Raw genomic sequence first — 26,115 nt, forward strand, 5'->3', positions numbered from 1 at the left:
TTGGCTTTCTCCACTGCACTTCTATAAATATATAGACATTATTTTTTTTGTCTTTTGTCCCCCACAAAGAAAACTTTTATTTAAGGGATGCAAACTTCATGCATTTCACAATTTTAGGAATATAGTGATTCTTCCCACCAAACCTACTCTCCTACCTACTCTCCAAGACCCCTCCTCCTCCCTCTCCCATTCCCAAGTCTCATTCTCCACTAAGATCCATTTTTGATTAACTTTATACACAGAAGACCAACTCACAATTTGCACGGAGAAAAAGCAAAGAACACAACAAAACAAAAAAACTTTTCCTCAAAGGTAGAGACAAAGGCTGTTCAAAGTCATTGTATCTTGAAGTTAATTTCACTTCCTTTTAGAAACAATTAACATTAAAGAAGCACCCAAAAATGATACATCTATTGTTAGCACTTAGACATAATTATAATACAACTCAGAGGTCCTGTATGGAAAGTTAATGCACAGTGACTCTGTTATTTTAACAATTAAAACTCGTATGATGTCAGTGATCACTTGGGGCTCTTGACATGAGCTGCCTGGGCGGCTTTGGAAGCCTTTTGAATCCACAAACTCTGTCAGTATTTGGACAAAGCCATAAGCAAAGTACAAGTTCTCTTCTCCCTTCAGAGAAAAGTACCTCCTTCTTTGATGACCACTTCTCTCCACTGGGGATCTCACCCACAAAGGTCCTTCATGTAGGACATTTTTTTGCCACAGTATCTTGGCTTTCTATGCATAAAATGCTCTTGTGAGCTTTTCAGCCAGACCAGAATGCTTTAAGGGCTGATTCTGAGGTCACAGTGCTATTTAAAGTGATTGTCATTCTATGAGTCTGCTGTATGCACTGCTTCCCTGGTTAGAGCACTCACTCTTTTTAAATTCTATTATAAAGTGTATGAGGTTTGTAACTGTAAAGCTGTATAGTTCTTCATACATTCCTATGGACTTACTTCTAAGGATACAGTTTATAAACTTGCCATGGTGCCCCAAATCCCCTTAGGCTAGTGGTAAAAACACCATCATAAGTGTTAAAGTAAACATATGGATAAGACTGAGCATCTGGTAATAATAATAGACATTAACATTAATACAACATTCTGCCTACAGATCTAGCTTTATCTCATAGTTTTTGTGTTTCTTTTTTTTTAACTTTTATTTAATGAATATAAATTTCCAGTGTACAGCTTATGGATTACAATGGCTTCCCCCTCCCATAACTTCCCTCCCACCCGCAACCCTCCCCTCTCCCACTCCCTCTCCCCTTCCATTTGCATCAAGATTCATTTTCAATTCTCCTCATATACAGAAGATCAATTTAGTATAAAGATTTCAACAGTTTGCACCCACATAGAAACACAAAGTGAAACATACTATTTGAGTACTAGTTATAGCATTAAATCACAATGTACAGCACATTAAGGACAGAGATCCCACATGAGGAGCAAGTGCACAGTGGCTCCTGTTGTTGACCCAACAAATTGACACTCTAGTTTATGGCGCCAGTAACCACCCTAGGCTGTCGTCATGAGTTGCCAGGGCTATGGAAGCCTTCCAAGTTTACCGACTCTGATCATATTTAGACAAGGTCATAAAAGACAGAGTGAGGATAGTAACCAATGATCCTAAGAGTGGCATTTACCAGGTTTGAACAATTATACAGCATTCAGTGGGGAAGAGGACCATCAGTACACACAGGTTGGGAGTAGAACCATTGGTGGTAGAGTAGAGGTTATGATTACAAAGGAATGAGGCCCAAGTGCACTAGACAGGGTCTAGAAAAAAGGACAGAGTCATTATTAGAGGAGCTAAGAAAGGTGCTCTCTAAGCTACAATTAAGTTTTCTGATTGAGAGGCAAATAGAACCTGATAGAAGGGGCTTGATAATAATCTGGTGGGCTTTAGGCCTTGTATGTTAAGAGGCCCAGACCTATCTATCTCTTCACATGGGGTATATCCTAAGGGAGGTGTGAACCTCCTGGGGGAAGGCACTCTGTTGATTTTCATTACTTGGCTGGCCTGGGAGGAGAGCTGGCCAGGTAAAGGCAGGGGGCATCTCTAACAAGAAATTTACAGTTCTGCCTGCAATGTTGCTGACCCTACTTGGCCATCCCCTCAGCTGCAGTGGTCACTTTGGAAGTTGGGCTGAGTGAAGGGCTTTTCAGCTTAGAGCAAATAAGATCTGTGGCTCTGACCTGGGCATCCTTCGACTCCAGGGCAGGTCCATTTCCAGTGATCCAACTCTTGGCAGAGCTGCCAGGGCTCTTCACAAGCTGACTTCTGCTGAAGCCCAGGCTTACCACATTGAAAGCCACTGCAGTGGACTGGCCTGTTGGGTCTCCTTGAGGGCAGATCACTGTACAGATCAGCCATTAATAGGCCTGCCACCCATTGCTTCTGATGCCAAGCTTTCTTTTCCTCCTGGTTTGTGTTAAAGCAGACCAGAGGATGCAAGTCAAGGGAGTGCCCGTGTCCCATCTCTAATCTTCGGTGGCCTGAACTACAAGTCTCTAGTCACAGGCATGTTCTGTAGTAGTTTTTCTAAGGTAGACAATGCCCATGAGGAAAATTATATTCTCACTTTAAAACTTTCTTTCCCTTTGGTCTGAAAGGGAGGTTTTTTCTACCTACTGTATACTTCGCTGATGGCGAAGTGAATCTAGCTATGAGATTATTATTTAAGTTCTTATTTTGGCTATGCTATTACAGAAAAATGTTAGCCATCTCTTTTATAAGGTCTAAAGATTAAATTGTGTGTCCTACAGATTCCTTTATAATAGAATTAGTTTCCTACCTTGAAGAGAATAGAGAAATGAAATGAGGGAGCAAGTCCTAGATCGCTTGCTGACAATAGCAATATTACATGAATACTTAGCAAACCGTTTCAACCATTAGATAACAACTTAAGAAAACATTTACCAGAAGGTCCAATGCCTTCTATAAATTTTAAGAATCATGTATTTGAAAACACCTCTTAAATATCTAACATGGTGTAGTTTGTTTAACCAGTAAACTTAAGCACAACCATATAAAATGTTTTTAGTTTCTTTCTACCAACACGTTTAAAACATATGATACACAGATTCAGGTCACACAAATTAAAATGTATCTTTGATTGATTTTAGCAGCTTAAATTTATGGACAATCTTATCTATAAGCCAATTAAAATAAAACTCTTAATAAAATTTCCCCATGTGGACATACAATATGTACACACATATAACACAGCATAATTGATGTGGTACCAGACTTTAAGTTTCTATAATGGAAAATGCTATTAATACAAATGTTTGAGAATTAAAAAGTCTAATGATCTTGTGTTACTAGACATGATAGTTATCTTAATGAGAAAGCCCCAGAGGCCTAAAGGGTTAAATACTTGTAAAATCCTACAGGTGCTTTCAAAATTACTGTGAAGTAAGCAAGTGCCTCTTGTTGGTTGATGAGTTTATAATTTTAAACATGGCGACTTAAAGTCTTTTGTCATCCATAGTTATATATGATGTGCTGCTCATAAAACTAAAGCGTTGTTGGTTCTGTGTTTAGCTGTCCTCCTATAGGTTCCTATGGACTTTTTCCAGCCACTTCTATTGTATTCAGTACTTTGGGATGGCTCTGTAAACAGATGAAGCCAATAATGTATTAACAGTACCAACTGAGAGAAAGTATGGTTAACTGAGGTTACTAAAAACAAAAAGCAATTCAAATCCATTGGCAATCTACAAAAAGAGTTAAATATTTTAAAAGCTATTATTAAAATTGCTATATTGGTCTATTATGCTGTGTTATATGAGTTTTTGTGTTTCTAACAGATACCTTGAAAAGGAATTCTAGTGGTTAGAATTGCTTCACTTACAACTTTTAAAAAACTGCATTCTACTCTACTTTCTTTCAAATAAACTCATGCATTAATATGTGCCTAAACTGGATTAGAGTTTTCTTCATGCTCCCTCAATTAGTCAGTTGGTATTAGTGAGCCTTTCCAAAACCATGATCTCTAGAATGATCAGAGTTCTCTTAGCAGGGTCCACACTAGTGTGCTGGTGTCATTTATGTCACACTCACCCAGCATTTAATCTTACATCTAGGATGCCATATAGAAGAAACATTACCAGTGAGGCATGTAGGATTAATTTGTAAGCATTCCAAGTGAATGGAGTATAATCATAACAAACTAGACTGCAGGATTTGTAGCAAATCTGATTGTTTCTACCTAGTGACACTACTCCTGAAATATTTTTAAATCATAAGACTAAGAAAGTTTAACTCCACTGAAAAACACTATCACATTATTTTTCTCTTATAATTCAGAAACATGTATTCTTCTCTTTTTTTATTTTTTAATTTATTTATTTGAAAGGCAGAGCTACAGAGAGGCAGAGGCAGAGGCAGAGGCAGAGGCAGAGAAAGTCTTTCATCTCTGGTTCGCTCCCTAAATGGCCACAATGGCCAGAGCTGGGCTGATCTGAAAGCAGGAGGTTCTTCCAGTCTCCCTGGAGGGTACAGGGGCTCAAGGGCTTGGGACATCTACTACTTTCCCAGGCCATAGCAGAGAACTAGATTGGCAGTGGAGCAGCCAGGACTGGAACCGGCACCCATATGGGATGCCAGCACTGCAGGCTGTGCGCTACACCACAACACTGGCTCCTCTATTCTTCTTAATATACAGATATTATTTTCTATGGATTCCTCTCAGGAATCAAATCAGTAAAAAATGTAGAAATAGTTATCATATGACTTTGCATGATATATTAATCCCATGCAATTGACCAGTAACAAACAAACTAATATTGATTACTTTTTGGGAAAATTTTATCTTTATTAATGCTTATGTAGGTGAAAAGGATAGAATCTTATTAAAACTAAATGAAGTAAAATTGTGGAATTTATTAAAAGGACCTAGGATACATAGGATGTACAAAGAAAATGGTCATAAATGTGATTGTGGGCAAACAACCTATCAATGTGAAGCAGTTTTGTCTTTCATGTCTCTCTTTGCATTTGCCTTATTCTTGTCTCTTCACAGATTATGGTCTTTCATGGTATAAACCCAACTCTTGCCACTCTGCCTAAAATGTACATATGCAAGTTCAATAGAGTAAATATGCAAAGTACACAGGAAAAGAAAAGGAAATTTACTGTCTCACAGTGTCTACCAAAGGTTTTCCAAAATAAATGTCACCTGAACTGTGACATCATGCTAAATATTAGCCTGGATCTTGCTAAGCATTTTAATGAATAAACCTCATTGTTTGGTTCCTATTTTATAAAAGTTCCAACTTTAACATTTTTAATAATGAAAATATGTGATATTGACAGATTTTCATCCAGAATTCAAACACAAGAAATAGTCTAGGGTAAAATTAAATGGATCCAATTTAAAGTAATATAATAAAGTTTAAGCTAATTATTAAATGTCGGCCATAAAGTTATTATCTTTATTTGATGAGGTCTTATAAAACGACTGACATAACTTCATTATAAATTAATCTAAAGTGCAAATTTCAGTCTTTCAAATAATAATAGTTTAAAGAATCAAATTTAAAGTTTATTTTTCTATTATTTTATTAAGTTATTTTTAAAGATTTATTTATTTATTTGAAAGTTAGAGTTACACAGAGAGAGAAGAGGCAGAGATAGAGATAGAGAGAGAGATAGAGAAAGGTAGGTCTTCCATCTGCTGGTTTACTCCCCCATTGACTGCAATGGCCAGAGCTGCACAGATCCGAAGCCAGGAGCTTCTTCCAGGTTTCCCACGTGTGTGCAGGGGCCCAAGGATTTGGGCCATCTTCCACTGCTTTCTCTGGCTTTTGCAGAGAGCTGGATCAGAAGTGGAGCAGCTGGGTCTCAAACTGGCACCCACATGGGATGCTGGCACTTCAAGCCAAGGCGTTAACACACTGCACCACAGTGCTGGCCACTGTGTTATTTATTTGTGTATTTGAAAGGCAGAGGGAGGGAGATTCTAACAGAGAGATATATCACATCACATTTTACACAAGTGCCCCCAACAATCAAAACTGGACCAGGCTGAATCCATGAGTCAGGAACTCTATTTGGGCTTCCCATAGGGTAGGACAGATCCAAGTACCTGGACCATCATCAGCTCCCTCCCAGTGTGTCAGCAGGAATCCGGATGGGAAATGGAGGCAAGACTTTATCCCAGGCCTTCTGATATGGAATGTGGGTATCCCAGTAAGCGACATAAGCTACTGTGCCACAATTATCCTTAATCTCACTACTTAAAAATAAAAAGCTTTGAGGTCACATTATGGTACTGTTTCCTTAGCAGTGTGAAAATTATAGTTGGAAGAATATAAAGTTAATTCCCCCAAACCATTTTACTTTGATTTTGCAACCATGTACTAATTGTGATGCCGTTGTAAAAAAATTTTACAGAAGAAATTAAGGTTGCTAATCGAATCTTAAATTGGAGAGATTGTTTTAGATTATCCTTGGATGCTGATGCAATCATAGGCACCATTAACACAGGTAAAAGAGGAAAATAGAAGAGTCAGAGATGTAGAAAAAGTAGAGCATGTAGAATCGATGTGCTGACCTAGAAAAGGTAGCACACACCACGGAAGGTTCTGAGAAGTAGTGTGTTACCTATAAGGACCTGAGAGAAGCCTCTAGGAGTATCCAGTGGCCCCAACTGGCAGCCAACAAAGAAATGGAGCTTCAGTTCTCTAGTCACACAGAAATTAGTTCTGCAACAACTTGAATAATTCTGGCAGCAGATTCCCCTCCAAAGAGCTTGAATCTCCATAGGAATTTTAAAATACATTGTTAAATTATGCAAAATGCAAGTTGAGATTTTCACAGGTATGGAGTTACAAAAATAGATTAATTAAAAAATATTGCCATTTTAATAATATTGTCTTTAATTCATAAAACTGGAATGTTGCATTTGAGTCTTCAATTTTAACAGGGTGTAATGGTTTTCAGTGCACATACCTTTCAGTAAGAGTATTCAAAAAACACACTTCAGGGGCCAGCACTATGGCATAGCCAGTAAAGCTGCAGACTGCAGTGCCAGCATTCCATGTGTTTGCCAGTTTAATTCCTGGCAGCTCCACTTACTATCCAGATCTCTGGTGTGGCCTGGGAAAGCAGTAGAAGATGGCCCAAGTGCTTGGGCCCCTGCACCTGCCTGGTATACCTGGAAGAAACACCTGGCTCCTGGCCTTAGATCAGCAAAGCTCCAATAATTGCAGCTAACTGGAGAGTAAACCAGTGAATGGAAGACCTGTGTGTGTGTGTGTGTATGTGTCTCCTTCTCTCTCTGTGAAACTCTGACTTTCAAATAATGAATCTTAAAAAAAAAAAAAAACACACTTCACTTGTAATACTATTTGAATTGCTTTTATAATTTCAGCTTTTGAATGTCCATTCCTATTTTATAAAAACACCACAGATTTTTTTTTTTATATTTCTCTAGGGTTCTACAAACTTTCTGAACAGCTATAAATACTATTAAGAATTTAGTCAATTAGGATATTCTATATACAAGATATTTTTGCAATTAGGGATTTTTTTTTTGCTTTTTTTCCTTTCTATCTGCATGCTTTTTATTTTTTCTTCTTGCTTAATTATCCTGACTACAATCTATAGAACAGCATCATGTAGAATTGAAAAGAACAGATATCTTATATTTGTTCCTTATTTTAGAAGAAAAATACTCATTCATTATCAAGTTATGTGGTTACCCATAAGTCTTGTTTAACTGCCCTTTCTCAGGTTGATAATGTTTCCTTCTACTTCTAGTTGAAAGAGACTTCCAGGGATGAAAGGATTTTGAATTTTGTCAATTTTGTCAAATGCTTTTTACAAAGTCTACCCAGATGATCAAATTGTTCCCTGTTTTCTATTAACAGCAATATTCAATAATTTCAAGAATTAAACTAATTTCATATTTGTAGAATAAATCTTACTTGTTCAATATATAATGTTTTATGCATTGATAGATTTGGTTTACTATCATTTTGTTGAATAATATTCAATTGAATATTATTCATAGGAATAATATAATTCATAGGAAACTGTACTATTCTCTTGAAATGCATTTATTGGATTTTAGAATCAGAGTAATACTTGCTAAATAGAATGTATTGAGCAGTGTTTTCTCAATTTTGGAAGTACTTTGTCATGAATTGGTATTAATCTTTAAATGCTTAATAGAATTCATCAGAGAATTCTTTCAGTTCTGGGCTGTTTCATTGTGGAAATTTTATAATATGTTATTCAATCTCTTTAGTGTTATAGTCTATTCAGATTTTCTATTTCTTTTCTTTGAATCAGTTTTGGTGACTTATATAAGATTTTGTCTATTTCACTTATGTTACCTAATTTATTGGTGTACAGTTGACTATAACATATACTTATCATTTTTGTTTCTATAAGGTTGGTAATAATGCCTCTCATTTAATTTTAATAATTTGATTTTAATAATTCAATTTGAGTAATTCAATTTTAATAATTTTATTCTTGTTTTTTGTTGTTAAACCCTAATTTTTTATTTCAATTGGTTACAAACAACCAATTTTGGTTTAGTTCTTTAGTGCTGAAGACTTTGTAATCCTTATGTCATTCATTTCCACCCTGTGCGAGCTCCTTTTTTCTAGCTTTTGGTTTAGTTTGCTAAAAGTTTCCATGTCTTACAGTGGATTTTTATTTATTCATGTCTTTCTTCTTTGTTCAGCATGCATAACTCTGAGCATCAGTGAGCACATTCTAGCACTTACGTTTTCATCTCAAAGTATTTTCCAGTTTCACTTATCATATCTTCCTCAATAGCTGCTTATTTAGGAGTTTATGTAATACATATCTGTAAGTGGTCTTCAAAATTTTGTTATTGGGGGCCGGCGCCATGGCTCACTTGGTTAATCCTCTGCCTGCAGTGCCAGAATCCAGCCCAGGAAAGCAGTGGAGGATGGCCCAAGTACTTGGGCCCTGCACCTGCATGGGAGACCAGGAGGAAGCACCTGGCTCCTGGCTTAGGATAGGCATAGCTCCGGCTGTAGCGGCCATTTGTGGGGTGAACCAACTGAAGGAAGACCTTTTTCTCTGTCTTTCTCTCTCACTGTCTGTAACTCTTCCTGTCAAATAAAAAAAATTCTTTTATTGCCTTTTAATTTAATTCCCTTGTATTTAGAGATTATATGTTGTCTGATTTTTTGACTGTGTTACCCAAATTATTTCTTCCTTCTATTTTATATTTGCTAAAATTGTGTGTTTACAGAATTCTAAGTTAAAAATGACTTTCTACTGTTTCGTGGACTTTTATTGTTTCTGATAAGTCAACTGTTAATTTTCTTGGAGTTCTCTTTTACTTTAAATATTATCTTTTTATTGATTTCAAGATTTTTCACCTTATCTCTGGCTTTCAACATGTTAACTACAGCATGCCTGGGTGAGGATTTAATCAAATTTGCCCTACATCTCACATACGTACATTAATGTTCCTCATGAAATTAGGGGAAAAGTTTACTTATTATTTCTTTTAACATTTTGTTTTCTGTCATTTTCTCTTTCTCTTTTCCATCTGCCACTCCTGTTAGTGTACTTTGGCATAATCAATAATGCCCAACATTTCTCTGGAGCTCAGTTCATTATTTCCTTATTTTTTATTCTGTTTTTCATGTTGCATAATCTCTGCCATGGCATCATCACTTTTGTTGATTTCTTATTTGGCCAGCTAATTTCTACTGAGCCCTTCTAGTGAATGTCCAATTTTATTCTGATACTTTTCAATTTCAGATTTTCCAGTTGTTTAACAGTTTCTTTGTTTATAAATTTTCTCTATGTGATGAAACATTATCCTTATACTTTTTTAAAACTCTTTAAATATTGTTTCTTTCAAGTGTTAAGCATATCCATAAAATAGCTGCCTTGAAGTCTATCTCTAAAGATACAATTTGGGCCCCACCCCAAAGGAAGCCTTTATTGCCTATTTTTACTTTGTGTATCTGTCATACTTTTCCATTTCTTTGCATGTTTCATACATATTTTTGGCTGAAAACAGGGCATTTTTGACCCCATGGCAAGTCTACATATTAATCTGAGCTGGTGTTGGTGGGTGGGAGGTGGGGTTGCTATCCTTTGCTTCCACGGTTCATTTGTTTAGTAACTTGGCTAAACTAATTCCATAAAATCTGTTCTCTCAATTTACAACCTTTCATGTTACTACTCATATTTTTCCCTATTGTTTTTCCTTTATTCTGGCCACCTTAGGGTCATCACAAATTCAGTATAACTCATTTTTGGTCACATGTTGTACATCAACCCCCTTTGTGAGATGGATTTTACCCTTTATCATTGGCTATGTATGGGCTTAGAGATGCTATCACAGATCAGGAAGTGGATTCCTCTCTACACTCAGTCAGAGAGTAGTTTGGAGGAACTCCCTTACGGATAAACATGAGTGGGAACAAACTTGAGCACACTAATACTTAGAAATTGAAAATGATGATTGAATTTATTTTATGCCTGCCTTTCCAGAAGTCACATCTGGATCCTTGTGGCTCATTGTTCAGTCCACGTTTGGTTAGAGTTATGATTAAGTCACTCATGACATGAGGTGTCCTTCTTGTACTGATGGATTTGTGGTACTGGGTATGTTGTCTAAACTTTACTCTGGTCCTGAGTAAGTGCATCCTAATATATGCACAACTTCCCACTCCCAGAGTTGTTTGCTTCCTCAGGAAGATTCTCCACTGTTGTCCCTTTACTTAATCTCTCCTCTTAAACTTTGGCTACTACACTGTTCAACTTGTATCTAGGAGCAAACAGAGTCCTCATAATTGTTCTCTATTTAGATCTACATTGTTTTTGACAATTAAGCATAGAGTTCTCCTTGCTGTATCCCAACTAATCAGGGTCCATATGTTTGCACCTGTGGAATCACCACACCATAATCACTGGTGCTGGAGGTGGAAACTTGCTTTTCACTCTCACCTTCATTCTGTGAATGGGCACTGAGACAGGTGAGTGGCATACCCAGATCATCTTAGGCTTGGCTCTGTTAGTGTGGAATTTCTATCCTATAAATACATTCAGGATTGTTGGACACATAGGATTCTTGGGATGCCATATCTAGAATAAATATCATGTACCATGAGTAGGAGTTTGGTGTAACAAGGAAGAACCATTCCTTTTGGCCACATGTCCCATGAATAAAGTTTCTAGACAGCATGGGGGTACACTAACAGAGGCAAGCCCAAGATGATCTGGGTATGACACTCACCTGTCCCAGTGCCCATTCACAGAATGAAGATGAGAGTAAAAAGCAAGTTTCCACCTCCAGCACCAGTGATTATGGTGTGGTGATTCCACACTGGCAGTCTGCCTCTCCTAAGTGAAATTGTAGCCTCCCATGAAAATTAAAAGAAGCCCCATCTTCTTGACTGCATATAACTGTAGTGCATTTTCTATAACATCAAGGTCAAGAGATAGGATCAATGGAGGTTAAGAAATGAGTCATACCAAATAAACATAATGATATCTACAGAACATATTATCCCACACTTGCAGAATACACATTGTTTTTATCAGCGCATGGAACTTTCTTCAGGATAGATGATATGCTAGACCATATAGCAAATGTTATCAAATTAAAAAAAAAATGAAATCAAACCATGTATCTTTTCTGACCACAATGGAAAGAAGCTGGAAATTAACAACTTAAGAATCACTAGAAAACACACTAATACACGGAGGCTAAACTAAATGCTCCCTAATAAACAGTGGGTCACAGAAGAAATCAAAATGGAAATCAAAAAATTCCTGGAAAAAATAAAGATGATGGCACAAAATATTAAAACTTAGAAGATACAGCAAAAGCAGTGTTAACAAGCAAGTTTATAGCAATTAGTGCCTACATCAAGAAATTGGAAAGACATCAAATAAATGAGCTATCAATGCATCTCAAGATCCTAGAAAAACAACAAACAAAACCCAAAATTAGTAGGAGGAAAGGCATAATTAAAACTGGAGAATAAACAAAATTGAGATCAAAAAAATGATACAAAAGATCAGTGAAATTAAGAGCTATTTGTTTGAAAGAAAAATAAAGAAAACCAGTACACCATTGGGCCAACTATCCAGAAAAAAGACAATGACCCAAACCAATAAAATCAGAGATGAAAAAGGAGATGTAGGGGTCAGCACTGTGGAGTAGAAGGTTAAGCCTCTGCCTTTAGCACCAGCATCCCATATGAGTACCAGTTCAAATTCTGATTGCTCCACTTCTAATCCAGCTCCAGCTCCCTCTAATGCACCTGGGAAAGCAGTGGAAGATGGCCTGAGTACTTGGACCCCTGCACCCACATGGGAGACCTAGAAGAAAATATGGCTCCTGGCTTTGGCCTGGCCTGGCTCTGGCCATTGCACCCATTAGGGGAGTGAAGCTCTCTACCTCCTTCTCTCTGCTTTTCAAATAACTAAATGTTTGAAGAGAAAGATGCAACAGTATATACCACAGGAATAAAAATATCCTCAGGATTTACTACAAACAGCTTATGCCAACAAATCGAAAAATCTAGAAGAAATGGATAGATTCCTGAACACATACAATCTACCAACATATGCAAATCAATAAATGTGATACATCACATAACAAATTGAATAAAAACCATTGATAATCTCAATTGATGCAGAGAAAGCTTTTGATAAGATATGACATCCTTTCATGATAAAATTCCTAAGCACGTTGGATACAGAAGGAACATTCCTCAACACAATCAAGGCAATAAATGACAAACCCACAGCCAGCATCTTAGTGAATGGGGAAAAGTTGGAAGCATTTCCACTAAGATCTGGAAGCAGACAAGGATGCCTGCTTTGACTATTTCTACACAATATAGTCTTGGAAGTTTAGTCAGAGCCATTAGGCAAGAAAAAGAAATTGAAGGGACACAAATTGGAAAGGAGCAAGTCAATGTATTACTGTTTTCAGATAACATGATTCTATATGTAAGGGAACCAAAAGAGTCCACTAAGAAACTATTGGGACTTGTAAAAGAGTCAGACAAAATTTTAATTTAATCAACACACAAAAATACCCTTGTATACAAAGACAACACCATGGCTGAGGAAGAACTTGTAAGATCAGTCCCATTAATAATGTCTTAAAAATTAGATACCATGGAATAAATTTAACCAAGGACATGAAAGATCTCTACAATGAAAATTAAAAAAATAGGAAATAAAGTAAAAGACACACCAAAAGTTAAAAAAAAAATCATGTTTGTGGATTGAAGAATTGATATCATCAAAATGTTCATACTACTGAAAGCAATTTACAGATTCAATGTGATCCCAATCAAAATACCAATGGCATTCTTTTCAGATCAAGAAAAAAATGATGCTAAAATTCTTATGGAAACACAGAGAACCCAAACAGCTAAAGCAATCTTATACAGCAAAAACAAAGCCAGGGGAATCACAGTATTAGGTTTCAAGACATAAAACAGGGCATTTATAATCAAAACAGTCTGGTACTGGCACAAAAGTAGTTATGTAGACAAGTGGAACAGAACAGAAACCTCAGAAATCAATCCACACATCTATATCCAACTTACCTTCAACAAAGGAGTTAAAATCAATCACTGGAGAAAAGACAGTGAAATCAACAATTGGTGCTGGGAAAACTGGATCTTCATGAATAGAAGTTTGAAACAAGACCCCATGGAAGTTTAAACTCACCACAGTTAGAATGACTCTCATACAGAAATCAACAAACAATAAATGCTGATAGGACATGAGAAAAAGTTCCCTAACCCACTGCTGATGGGAATGCAAACTAGCACAACCATTGTGGGAGACACTATGGAGATTCCTGGGAAATCTGAAAATAGGTCTACCATATGACCCAACCATCCCACTCTTAAGATTTTACCCAAATGAAATGAAATCAGCATATGAAAGAGTCAACTGTATCCCCAGGTTTATTGCAACTCAATTCACATAAAGATATAGAATTAACCCAGATGTCCATCAATTGATGAGTAAATAAAAAATGTGTATACACATACATAAACACACGTACACACACTATGGAATACTACTCATCCATAAAATAAATGAAATATTTTCTTTTGCAACAAAATCAATGCATCTGGAAACCATTCTACTTAGTGAAATAAGCCAGTCCCAAAAATTCAGATACATGTTTTTCCTGATCTGTGTTAACAGAGTACAAAAAAGTAATGGATACGAGTGAAATTGATATTTTGAGATTTGATTATTGTTTACAGCCCTTGTCTCTACTGATGAGGAACAGTGTTTTTTTCCTCTATTTGTTGAATACTTACTGATGGGTTAAGCTTATAATTATAAAATAAACTGAAAATATGTCATTGTAAAAATTAAAAGAATTAGAAAAGAAGGAGTGAGGGAAGGTGGAAGCGAGGTTGGAGGGAGTGTAAGGTGGGAAGTTATCAGAATGATCCCAAAATTCTATATATGAAATACATGAAACATGTTCACCTTATATAAACGAAATAAAGAAAATAAAGTCTCAACAGGTACACACACAAAAAGAAATGGGTCATAACACAAATGCTACAGAGCCTTTCTGTTCTCTCAGAGATTCAGTCAATTATCGATCTAGCACAGCTTTATCTGGAAATAACTGACAAAGAAAAATTGTGTGTAGTCAAGGTGTACCAAGTGCTAATCTGATATACATACATTCACACTGAGATTTTTACCATAGTTAAATTCACAAATTTATCTATCAGCATACAGAATTATCATGTTGTTGTGGATGGTGAAGACACATAAGATCTACTCTCCTAAATTAAATAAACCAGATACAGAAAGATAAATATTGTCTGCTCTGTCTTAAGTGTATATATATATTTATATATATATATGTATATATATATATATGCAAACTAAAAAATGCCAAACTCATAGAAACAGAGAACAGAATGGTAGTTACCTAGACCAGGTAGTCAGGGAAATGGGGAGATGTTGGTCAAAGTATATAAACTTTCAATTAGCATATTTTCTTGAGTGAATATCTCTTTATCTTCCTTTGCCCTTGAAGCAATTTCTAGAAACCTTCCATGACTCAGTTTTTATTTTTTTTACTAGTTAAATTACTTTTTTCCTGGGGAAATAACATTACACTCTTTAAAAATACATATATTTTTCTTAGATTTTGAACCTACCTTGACATTTATGAGTAGATATAGTTTACTGTCTGGAATAAGTTTCCAATTAGATTTTTTCCAGATAAATGCTTTAGCTTCTCTGAAGAATGGCTTAGGTTCATAAATAGAGTGGGGAAAGTAAAACCCTTCTACTGGCAGCGTTTCATTTGGAGTCATTTACATTAGCAACTACAGCTACATACAAGGTTCTTATCGGAACATGGCATCTGTCTCCACAGACAATGAAAAGCACCTTTTGGAAGAGGATAATATATTTTGCTGCATCACTGGGTTTCTCATCTTGGCACCTCTGTAAATCTAATTATGAGATATATGCAGCAGTTGCTAACTCCCATTAATGGAAATGGATGCATCAATGACCCCCATTTTACTAAGTCTAAGTAAACTAATACTCTATTTCTAAAGCACACCCAAGCTATTTAAATCTTTCTCCCCTGGCTAAGCATAAGAACAGTAAATTATCATAAATCAAAGCTCACTGATGTATACATGACAACAGGAGCAAATTATGAATGCGTGAATATCCTTATTCTTTCTCCTCCCATTTCTGCTAAGGAGGACATATGAAAGGGTTTCTGTTAGGAGATTTTGTAATTCAGAATCAGGAGAGAAAGTTGGGCTGGGGGGCAGAGGAATGTACCTCAGGAAGAGAAAGATCTTTGAAGGAAACTTTGAAGAGATTAAAGGACTAATTACTTGAACCAGAGAGGAAATGAAGCGGAAAAGATAGAGTTCAAACTGTTCCTGTGGCTTAAAAACCTCCTTTGCAGCATATAAGAACCATATGCTAAGAATTTGAATTATTTTGAAATTACTCCTAGAATGTATTGATTGGATCATAATTTGGTTCTTAGCACTTCGGTCACTTTTTTGAAAAGATTTCAAATACATTAAGATTTAGTGTAAATTTTAATTAACATCATCACTTTAATTTTCTAAATGCTATTATTTTAGGGGGAAAACCTTAGGATTACATTATTTTGAAGACTGCACTGTGTTGAAAATTGTTATTATTACCACATTCTCAGTCTCCTGGCTCTATGTATGCAGCTTTATAGCCACCAGATATTCAAACAAAAGAGGCAGAGAGAGAGAATATATTTCATGCCAAACATATTTAAAATATTAAACAATTCCTTTAGAAAATTTTATAGGTACTAGATCGAAGACCTCTGCAAGGCTGCCATTAGACTTTACGTTGAGAATACTTAATGAGTTTGCATTTAAAATACAAGCAATTATTGGCATATTATGTTGACTTTTATACGTCATGCATAAAATTCTTCCTGTTGTAGAAACTCTGGTGGCAGAATGCACTGATTACATAACCTTTGTAAGGAAGACATCTAAATTAAACTATTTCCCACAGCATGAAGGTATTTCTAAGTTAACATTTAAATGTAGATTTTTAATAAGTGAGGCACCTCCTTTCTATGTGCATGGTGAACAATGTGAAGAATTTAAATGTGTATGTGCACGGGAATGTGATATGCACATATGCATTTGAAACAGAAACCATCCAGTATATGTGAGTGAATTAATGAATGAAGCAATCAATATCTGAATGATTCTAACTACAACTGTGTCATACTTCCTTCTAGGTTCACAAACATACTCACTTATCTCTAAGTGCCTCAATGCCTATTTCTTGTTCAAATGACCTTCACGCCTTCTTTCTATGGGAGCATCCCTAGGGAACAGCTATGGATTTGGGAAGAGCAGCTACAAGGGAAGTAGATGACATGGATCATGTAGGGCACAAGTTCAATATTGAAAACAGAATAAGGATTGAGAACCCATCCAGGAACATAGAATGCACCCACCCAGAGAAGATACAAGATCTATTCTGGGATGAGAACAAGATTGATCACCATAAGGAGTCAGGAGTGCATACATATGAAAGGAGGTCAACTGAGCTGAGAAAGTGAAGAGTCAGTCAGAGAGAAACGAAAAAAACTAGATTTGGTTTCAAGGAATAACTAGAGTTGGGAGTTAAGACTTCAGGTGCACAGATAAGTAAAAGGACTATTGACAAACATTAAATTGTTTATTTCACATCTTAGACCATATTTTAAGATAAAAGCATTTTTAAAGCTTAGAATAGTTTTAAATTTAGCAAACAGAAATTATGAAGTAGTGAAAAGAGTTCCCATAGGCCCCACACCCAGTTTCTCCTATTATTATATGAGAATGATTCATTTGTCACAATTTTAACATTTGTGCTTACTGCATTTCAATCTTTTATGTTGAGTTGTATAAACTGTGCAGTATCTTTAGAATATTTCAAACAATGGAATTTAGAATTTTAAACATTTAATATTCATATACTCCCACAAACTTGAAACACAGGCACAACAGCAACATAATTTAATATTTAATATTTGCACATTAGGGAAATAAAATGGAATTCTAACATCAGCTTCTCTATTTTGGACTACACAATAATTTGCTATGTACACAAACATAGTAAATCTAAGAATCGTATGAGTTTTACCACAAATTTCCCAGACTTAAATTTTTATTTAATTATCAGTTACCCTACAGTGTTTAGCAAAGTTAGTATAGGATGGAAGTTTTAAACTCACTGGTTTCTGAACTGAAATTAATTTTACTCTTAAAATTCTGCCAGATATTCTATATGATCTTGCTTTAAGACTAAAAGCAATGACTATAATTGAAGTAAATTAATAACTTAAAAACCAATTTACAATTATTTTATACTAGGATTATATGTAATGACATAAAACCACAGCTATTGCTCTACATAATTACACATTTTTTCTCTAATTACTCAGCTAACTTCATGGCCCACATTTAAATCAATGCCAAGTCATAAAAGGTCAACAGAAATGTGCATGGTCTGTTGCTCAAACTCAGATCACAAAATAGGAAGAGTTAATCAGGATAGTCAATTAAGCCTATTTTCTGTGTTATCTCTTCTTTAAAAACAAAAGAAGTAATGAAGTGAAGAAGTAATGATTCAAAGGTCACACATACATATGCATACACAACTTTTACGTGCAGTACTGAATACCAAAAATTTATCCTCATAGTCCTGAATGCCTTTTAAAAAAAAAATGAAATTGTGACAATGATAGAAGCTTAATTTAAAAACCCTTAACCTTTCACTGAATTCTTTGTCTAGAACAGGTGACTACAATTCTTTCTGAGAACATTTTTATTATTATTGGAAAAAGGAGGTAATGACTGAGGCTTTAATTCTATGGTTATCTTAATGAAACTCACTGAGATAAAAACATCAATATGTGATTTTAAATCACAGATTAATCAGTTTCTTTCATCTTTAAGCTACCTCACGATATGGTTGGCATGAGTGTATATCTCTTTATTGAAATTCCAAAGCTAATACCCATTACAAACTTTCAACTTAATTCACAATAACAAACTCAACTACTCCAAACCTCAGGCTACCTACATCGGAGTCACAAACTACATCCATTATTGTCAAGTAAGAGGAAGATTAGTAAGAAATAGCTGCAGGCCACTGTTTAGCACAAGTTACTTTGCTGTGTCTAACAATGCCATCCTACATCAGAGCATTGGTTTGTTTCCCAACTGCTCTGCTTCCAGTCCAGCTAACTGCTAACACATCTGGGAAGGCAGCAGAGACAGCCCAAGAACTTGAGCCCTGCCACTGATATGAGACACCCGGAAGGAGTTCCTGGCTCCTGGCTTTGGCCTGTCCCAGCCCTGGCCATTGCTGAAATTTGGGGGTATAGGGAAGGTGGTGTCAGATGGATGGAAACTGTCCCTCTCTCTGTCACTCTGTATTTGAGATAGAAAGAGAAAGAGAGAGACAGAGACAGAGAGAGACAGAGAGAGAGAGAGAGAGAAATGTTTGCAGAGGTAGGTATCTGCCTCCGAGGTAAGTCCTGACTTGGGATAAATTTCTGAGTTTCCTGGCTTTGGCCTGGTCCACTCCTTGATGTTGTGGGTATTTGGTGAGTGAACCAGTAGATGGAGGATCTCTCTCTAACTATCTCAAATATCAATCAAAATAAACTAAAATTAAAAAAAAAAAAACATTCACAGTTCTCCAGGATTCAATTTGGCCGTTCCGGAAGACAACCATTATGAAAACAAGGCTAACTTGTTTTCTAAACAACACTTTAAAAAAGAGACAAAACAACCATGCTATCTTCTCCACAAGCAATTCACACTAGTCACATAGTGAAACAACAGTATGTTGACAGCCTGCACAGGTCATATCACATGTACTGTATGGTCCCTGATTTTCTTCCTCATTGCAGAGAAATCTTTGGTGTTGTTTTACAAAGGGGCAGAGCCGGATTATATGGCTTGGGTAAGATCACTGATCTAGGGAGGCAAGATCTGTAACCAGCCCAACCTTCCAGTTCCAGAGGTTTTACAGAGTAATTTCATACTGAGAAAACTGGCTATATAGAAGATCACCATTCTCTAGTAGCTCAGATCAACTCATGTCTTTATGCCTCCAGAAATTGCTGAATGCTAGTGTCCATATGACACTGCCTCCCCAAAAGACACTGAATTGGAAAACAGCCTGGCTCTAATCCCTCTCTGTGGATGGCAGACAAGCTCCAGTCAGATGCTGGTTTCAAGGCCTTGAGGTCTGCTACAGTTCTTAAGGGGCTGGGCAGCATCAGCCCAAGCTATGCTATCTGTGAACAGAGAACTACATGGGAGGCTGGGCAAGAGATGTCTAAAATGAACCATACCTCATGTTCTCCTAAACCTAACTCTCCTGACATTACTTCTTGCCATGCTATTGCTTTAACTTCCTCCATTCTGTTCATCGCGTCATCCTTTACACACCTGAACTCAACTTCCCATTAGGTGGAACACTGCTTACCCATTATCTCTCAACATATCTCTGCAATGAAAAAAAGGAAGGCATTGGAGGTATAGAGCTATTAATTTTGTGAAAACTTATACTTTTAAAGGGTTGCAACAGTCATTCTCAAAGGTAGAAATTTTGCATCTTGAACCCTCCCCCATGTTTGCCTAAAGGATGCTACAGAAATGCTCTTTTATTTTTAATCTTTTATTTAATAAATAAGAATTGCCAAAGTACAACTTTTGGATTATAGCGGCTTCTCCCCCCATAACCACCCTCCTACCCACAACCATCCCATCTCCCACTCCCTCTCCCATCCCATTCTTCATTATGATTCATTTTTAATTATCTTTATATACAGAAAATCAACTTAGTATATACTAACTAAAGATTTCAACAGTTTGCACCCACACAGAAACACAAAGTGTAAAGTACTGTTTGAGTACTAGTTATACTGTTAATTCACAGAGTACAACACATTAAGGACAGAGATCCTACATGAGGAGTAAGTGCACAGTAACTCCCATTGGGATTTAACAATTGACACTCTTGTTTATGGCGTCAGTAGTCACCCGAGGTTCTTGTCATGAGCTGCCAAGGCTATGGAAGTCTCTTGTGTTCACCAACTCCGAACTTATTTAGACAAGGTCATAGTCAAAGTAGAAGTTCTCTTCTCCCTTCAGAGAAAGGTACCTCCTTCTTTGATGGCCCTTTCTTTCTGCTGGGATCTCACTCACAGAGATCTTTCATTTAAATCATTTTTTTTTTTTTATTGCCAGAGTGCCTTGGCTTTCCATGTCTGAAATACTCCCATGGGCTTTTTAGCCAGATCTGAATGCCTTAAGGGCTGAGTCTGAGGCCAGAGTGCTGTTTAGGACATCTGCCATTCTATGAGCCTGCTGTGTATCCCGCTTTTCATGTTGAATTGTTCTCTCCTTTTTAATTCTGTCAGTTAGTATTAGCAGACACTAGTCTTGTTTATGTGATCCCTTTGTCTCCTATTCCTATTATTATGATCAATTATGAACTGAAACTAATCACTTTTTTTAAAAAATTTTTTTGACAGGCAGAGTGGACAGTGAGAGAGACAGAGAGAAAGGTCTTTCTTTGCCTTTGGTTCACCCTCCAATGGCCGCTGCTGCCAGCGCGCTGCAGCCGGGGCACTGACTAGAACCTAGTGTGCTGGCGCCGCTAGGTGGAGGATTAGCCGACTGAGCCGCAGCGCCGGCTGAAACTAATCACTTTAACAAGGAAGATGGCTTTGGTACATGCCACCTTAATGGGATTGAATTGGAATCCCCTGGAACGTTTCTAACTCTACCGTTAGGGGTAAGTATGATTGAGCATGTACTAAACTGTATATCTTCTCCCTCTTTTATTCCCACTCTTACATTAACAGGGATCACTTTTCAGTTAAATTTAAACACCTAAGAATAATTGTGTGTTAATTAAAGAGTTCAACCAATGGTAATAAGTAGAACAAAAAAATACTAAAAGGAAGAATACAATAAGTTGTTCCTCGACAGTCAGGACACCGATCAGGGAGAAAATATGATATTTGTCCCTTTGGGACTGGCTTATTTCATATAGGCACAGGCAAAGACTTCTTGGAAAAGACTCCAGAGGCACAGTCAGGGCCAAAATTAACAACTGAGATTACATCAAATTGAGAAGTTTCTGTACTGCAAACGAAACAGGAAAGTGAAGAGGCAACCAACAGAATGGGAAAAATACTTGCAAATTATGCAACCGATAAAGGATTAATAACCAGAATCTACAAAGAGATCAAGAAACTTCACAACAACAAAACAAACAACCCACTTAATAGATGGGCCAAGGACTTCAATAGACATTTTTCAAAAGAGGAAATCCAAATAGCAACAGACACATGAAAAAATGTTCAAGATCACTAGCAATCAGGGAAATGCAAATCAAAACCATAATGAGGTTTCACCTCACCCCGGTTAGAATGGCTTACATAGAGAAATCTACCAACAACAAATGCTGGCAAGGATGCGGGGGAAAAAGGGACACTAACCCACTGATGGTGGGAATGCAAACTGGTAAAGCCACTATGGAAGTCAGTCTGGAGATTCCTCAGAAACCTGACTATAACCCTACCAAACGACCCAGCCATCCCACTCCTTGGAATCTACCCAAAGGAAATTAAATTGGCAAAACAAGATTGTCTGCACCTCAATGTTTTTGCAGCTCAATTCACAACAGCTAAGACATGGAATCAACCTACACGCCCATCAACAGAAGACTGGATAAAGAAACTCTGGGATGTGTACTCTATAGAATACTATATAGCAGTAAAAAAAAAAAATGAAATCTGGTCATTTGCAACAAAATGGAGGATTCCAGAAATGCTATTAAACATTGTTTAATGTGCTGAACAGTCTTCTACAACGAAGAACTTATCTTAAAATGTCAAGAATGTGAGGTTGAGAAGCCTTGGGTTATAAAAACACCTGCATTTCCACTGCTCTTCAGAGAATGTCAAGCAACTTAGAAGCATATTCAAGACCCTAATACCTGTAGACCAACTAATCAGAATCCTAACTTTACTAACATACTTGTTTGCTTTATGCTCATTGAGCATCCCTAATCCAGAAAGCTGAAACATGAAATCCTCCAAAATTAAAAAAAAAAATGTTGAAATATCAACAGGACACCACACTTGGAAAATTTCACACCTCATCTCATATGACAGTCACAGACAAAATTCTTAAGCTCACTAAAAATTATTGCATAAAGTTACCCTCAGGAAACTTCTACAAGGGGACTAGAACAAGAACATAAAAAATGGAATTAAGAGGTACATTTATAACTGGTACAAAAATTTTTGAAATCCTATATATAATTTTAATATTAAGCATTTTCTATGAACTTTTGAAGATCCCTTGTATAAGTTTCACAAAAAAAAATAATGAATTTCATGGTGAGACCTGGGTCTTATCTCCAAGATCTATTATTATGAATATATAAATATATCTAAATTTAAAAATAAACGTGAACTAAAAAATACATATAGTTACAACCATTTGAATAAGGGGCATTCAACCTGTATTTTGAAATAACCAGAAGAGAAAGTGGTTTTAGCACTCACACCAGCAATTTAAATTTTATAAAGTAGTTATAAAAATGTCTAATTATTCCCAGTATTTTTACATTATACATCTGTATTGTTTTATAATGGAAACTGATGTATAGAATAATTAACGTAAGACACTTCAAAGTACCAGTTAACAAGAACAGAATAACTTTTAGCGGAGTGGGCTCATTATGAAAACAGAGACACTGAACATTACAGTCTAGAAAGATTTTTCAATAATGCAAGCTGAAATAAGAGAGACTTTTTCAGGTAATAGTATGTTATCCAAAGAAATCAATTTGTCAGGACATCCAAATATGGTTCATCAAGGTTTTCAATTAGTTTCTAGGACATTTAATCCATAAATTTTATCTTAGCTTAAGTAAAACTGATAATGTCAAAAGAACTCTTAAAACATCATTCAGGAGCAATTATGTTACTTTTGCAAGAACAAGGAGGCTACTTGAATTTTCAAACTTTGGAGAATATTGTAAAAATTCTTTTTTTAATGTTACTGTAATAATAAATTTCATTAAAGGACTGGAAAACTTCCTATTTATCAATTTTGAACTTCATAAAAAAGAAAAGGAAGATCCATTTGCAGCTTTTTTTCGGTAACATGATGCTTTAAGTAGAATTACACTTAGTAAAGTTAATATTTCATAAATATTGCACATAGCACCATATATTTATGTTTTTATATGTAGATTGCTTTTTTCAAAAGATTTAGTCATAGTGTAATAAAGTAATGAAAATTCATGTGAGGAATAATGGAAAATATATTACCATATTCTGAAGTTCTGTTTTATTCCTCATATATCTTAAGAAGTTTTAATTTTCATATTTTCAAGAAACTTTTAGGCTTGTTAAGCTGCTTTAAATTTTGAAAGCTATCCAATTTACCAAATAGGCTGCTAAACTTTCCTTAGAGTAATATGCTTAGTGCAGAGCCTTTGTCAATGAAGATTTGTGGATTTAAGTGACTTATCACACATAACATTTATATGGTAATTAATAAAGCTACATGAAATCTTCTTTAATTTTAACAGTCATTACCTTTTTTGTTAAATCAAGCAATATGTTACTTGGCAAGATGTTCTTTTTTTTTCCCCAGATGGAAAGATAAACAGAACTGTATTAAAACTAATCTGCTTTATAAGGTTGGCATTTTTGCTTGATTACCTTAGAAAGTCCACCATTGCATAGAACATTTATGACATTTTTCAGCATGTAATTTCAATTACAATGTTAGGACTATGAAAATTAGCATTTTGGAAGCTGTAGGGAAATGTGGACAATTTTTAGAGTATACAAATTTTTAAATATTGTACTTTAAGAAGTAACTTTCTTTAGAATTGGTGCTTGATGAATTCCAAATGACTCTCTCAAACTTTACATCCTTTGTAACTCTGATACCATTGTCATTTCATGTTTCTTTCTCTCAAATCCTGCCTCAATCTACTTTGCCTTCACTATGTATTCAATATTGTATCAGCTGTAGCAGACAGAAAAGGCTGTGAACCTTTTGACCAAGGCATACAATCAAGACAACTGGAGTTAATTTAATAGATCAGCTTTTATTGTGAAATATCACACTTATAGAATCATCTTTGGTTAAAAAATTATATACATTTCTTTCACATTAAGATGACTAATAGTATTTGTTGATTGCACATGGACCAATGAATTTTGTTTTTTCTGGAAATGATGTGGTTGTTTTTTTCTTACTTTAAAACAATATTTCTTAAATGAAATATTGACTTTTGCTACTAGGTAATTCTTTGTTGCCAAGCTTGTCCTTCATCTTGAAGGATGATCAGCAATGTCCTTGACTTCTACTGGTAGAGACACCTATTACATCTCTTCGATAAGAAAATTAAACAGGTCTCCAAATGCTGTCAAATGTTCTCTGGTGACACAGTCAACATCAGAGTTTAAGCAGCTATATCTGTATGTAAACACAGTCACTATTAAAAGGGGAAGCGAAAGGAAAGAGAGGGGGCCGGCGCTATGGCGCTATGGGATAAAGCCCTGCTCTGAAGCACCGGCATCCCATATGGGTGTCAGTTCTAGTCCTGGCTGCTCCTCCTCCAATCCAGCTCTCTACTATGGCCTGGGAAAGCAGTAGAAGATGGCCCAAGTCCTTGGGCCCCTGCACCTATATGGGAGACGTAGAAGAAACTCCTGGCTCCTGGGGAGTAAACCAGTGGATGGAAGACCTCTTTCTCTGTCGCTACCTCTCTCTGTAACTCTGTCTTTCAAATAAATAAAATAAATATTTTTTAAAAAAAGAAGGGAGGAGGCCGGCGCCGTGGCTCAACAGGCTAATCCTCCGCCTTGCGGCGCCGGCACACCGGGTTCTAGTCCCGGTTGGGGCACCGATCCTGTCCCGGTTGCCCCTCTTCCAGGCCAGCTCTCTGCTGTGGCCAGGGAGTGCAGTGGAGGATGGCCCAAGTGTTTGGGCTCTGCACCCCATGGGAGACCAGGAGAAGCACCTGGCTCCTGCCATCGGAACAGCGCGGTGCGCCGGCCGCAGCGCGCTACCGCGGCGGCCATTGGAGGGTGAACCAACGGCAAAAGGAAGACCTTTCTCTCTGTCTCTCTCTCACTGTCCACTCTGCCTGTCAAAAAAAAAAAAAAAATTTAAAAAAAAAAAAAAAAGAAGGGAGGGGAGTGGAGGGGAGGGAAGATGGATTAAGGAAATGAAAGAGGGAAAGAGAAACAGAGGGAGAAGAGAAGAAAGAGTGAGCTGGCAAAGGTCACTAACAGACAAGGATACAGACAGAAGGATCTTATCTACCATGCCTTACATATTTTGTGCCTGATTGCCTTCATCTTCATCAGTACTTGCCTAACACATTTGTTCTGATATTCAACAAGTCGATAGTGAGTAAGAGCACAGGTTCTAGAGCACAGCTAAAGATCATATTCCAGTTCTAGCACACGACAGATTTCTAACTCTTTGATACTGGGACAGACACTGGACCTATCTT

General features: G+C 36.5%; 1 protein-coding gene across 1 annotated transcript in view; it reads right to left on the reverse strand.

Annotated features, from left to right (window-relative positions):
* The window catches only part of LRP1B (LDL receptor related protein 1B), a 2,136,850-nt gene that overhangs the window by 1,342,837 nt on the left and 767,898 nt on the right, over positions 1–26,115 (reverse strand). The window lies entirely within an intron of this gene.

This window comes from Lepus europaeus, chromosome 1 (assembly GCF_033115175.1).
Source record: "Lepus europaeus isolate LE1 chromosome 1, mLepTim1.pri, whole genome shotgun sequence".
In the NCBI taxonomy this organism is placed as follows: Eukaryota; Metazoa; Chordata; class Mammalia; order Lagomorpha; family Leporidae; genus Lepus; species Lepus europaeus.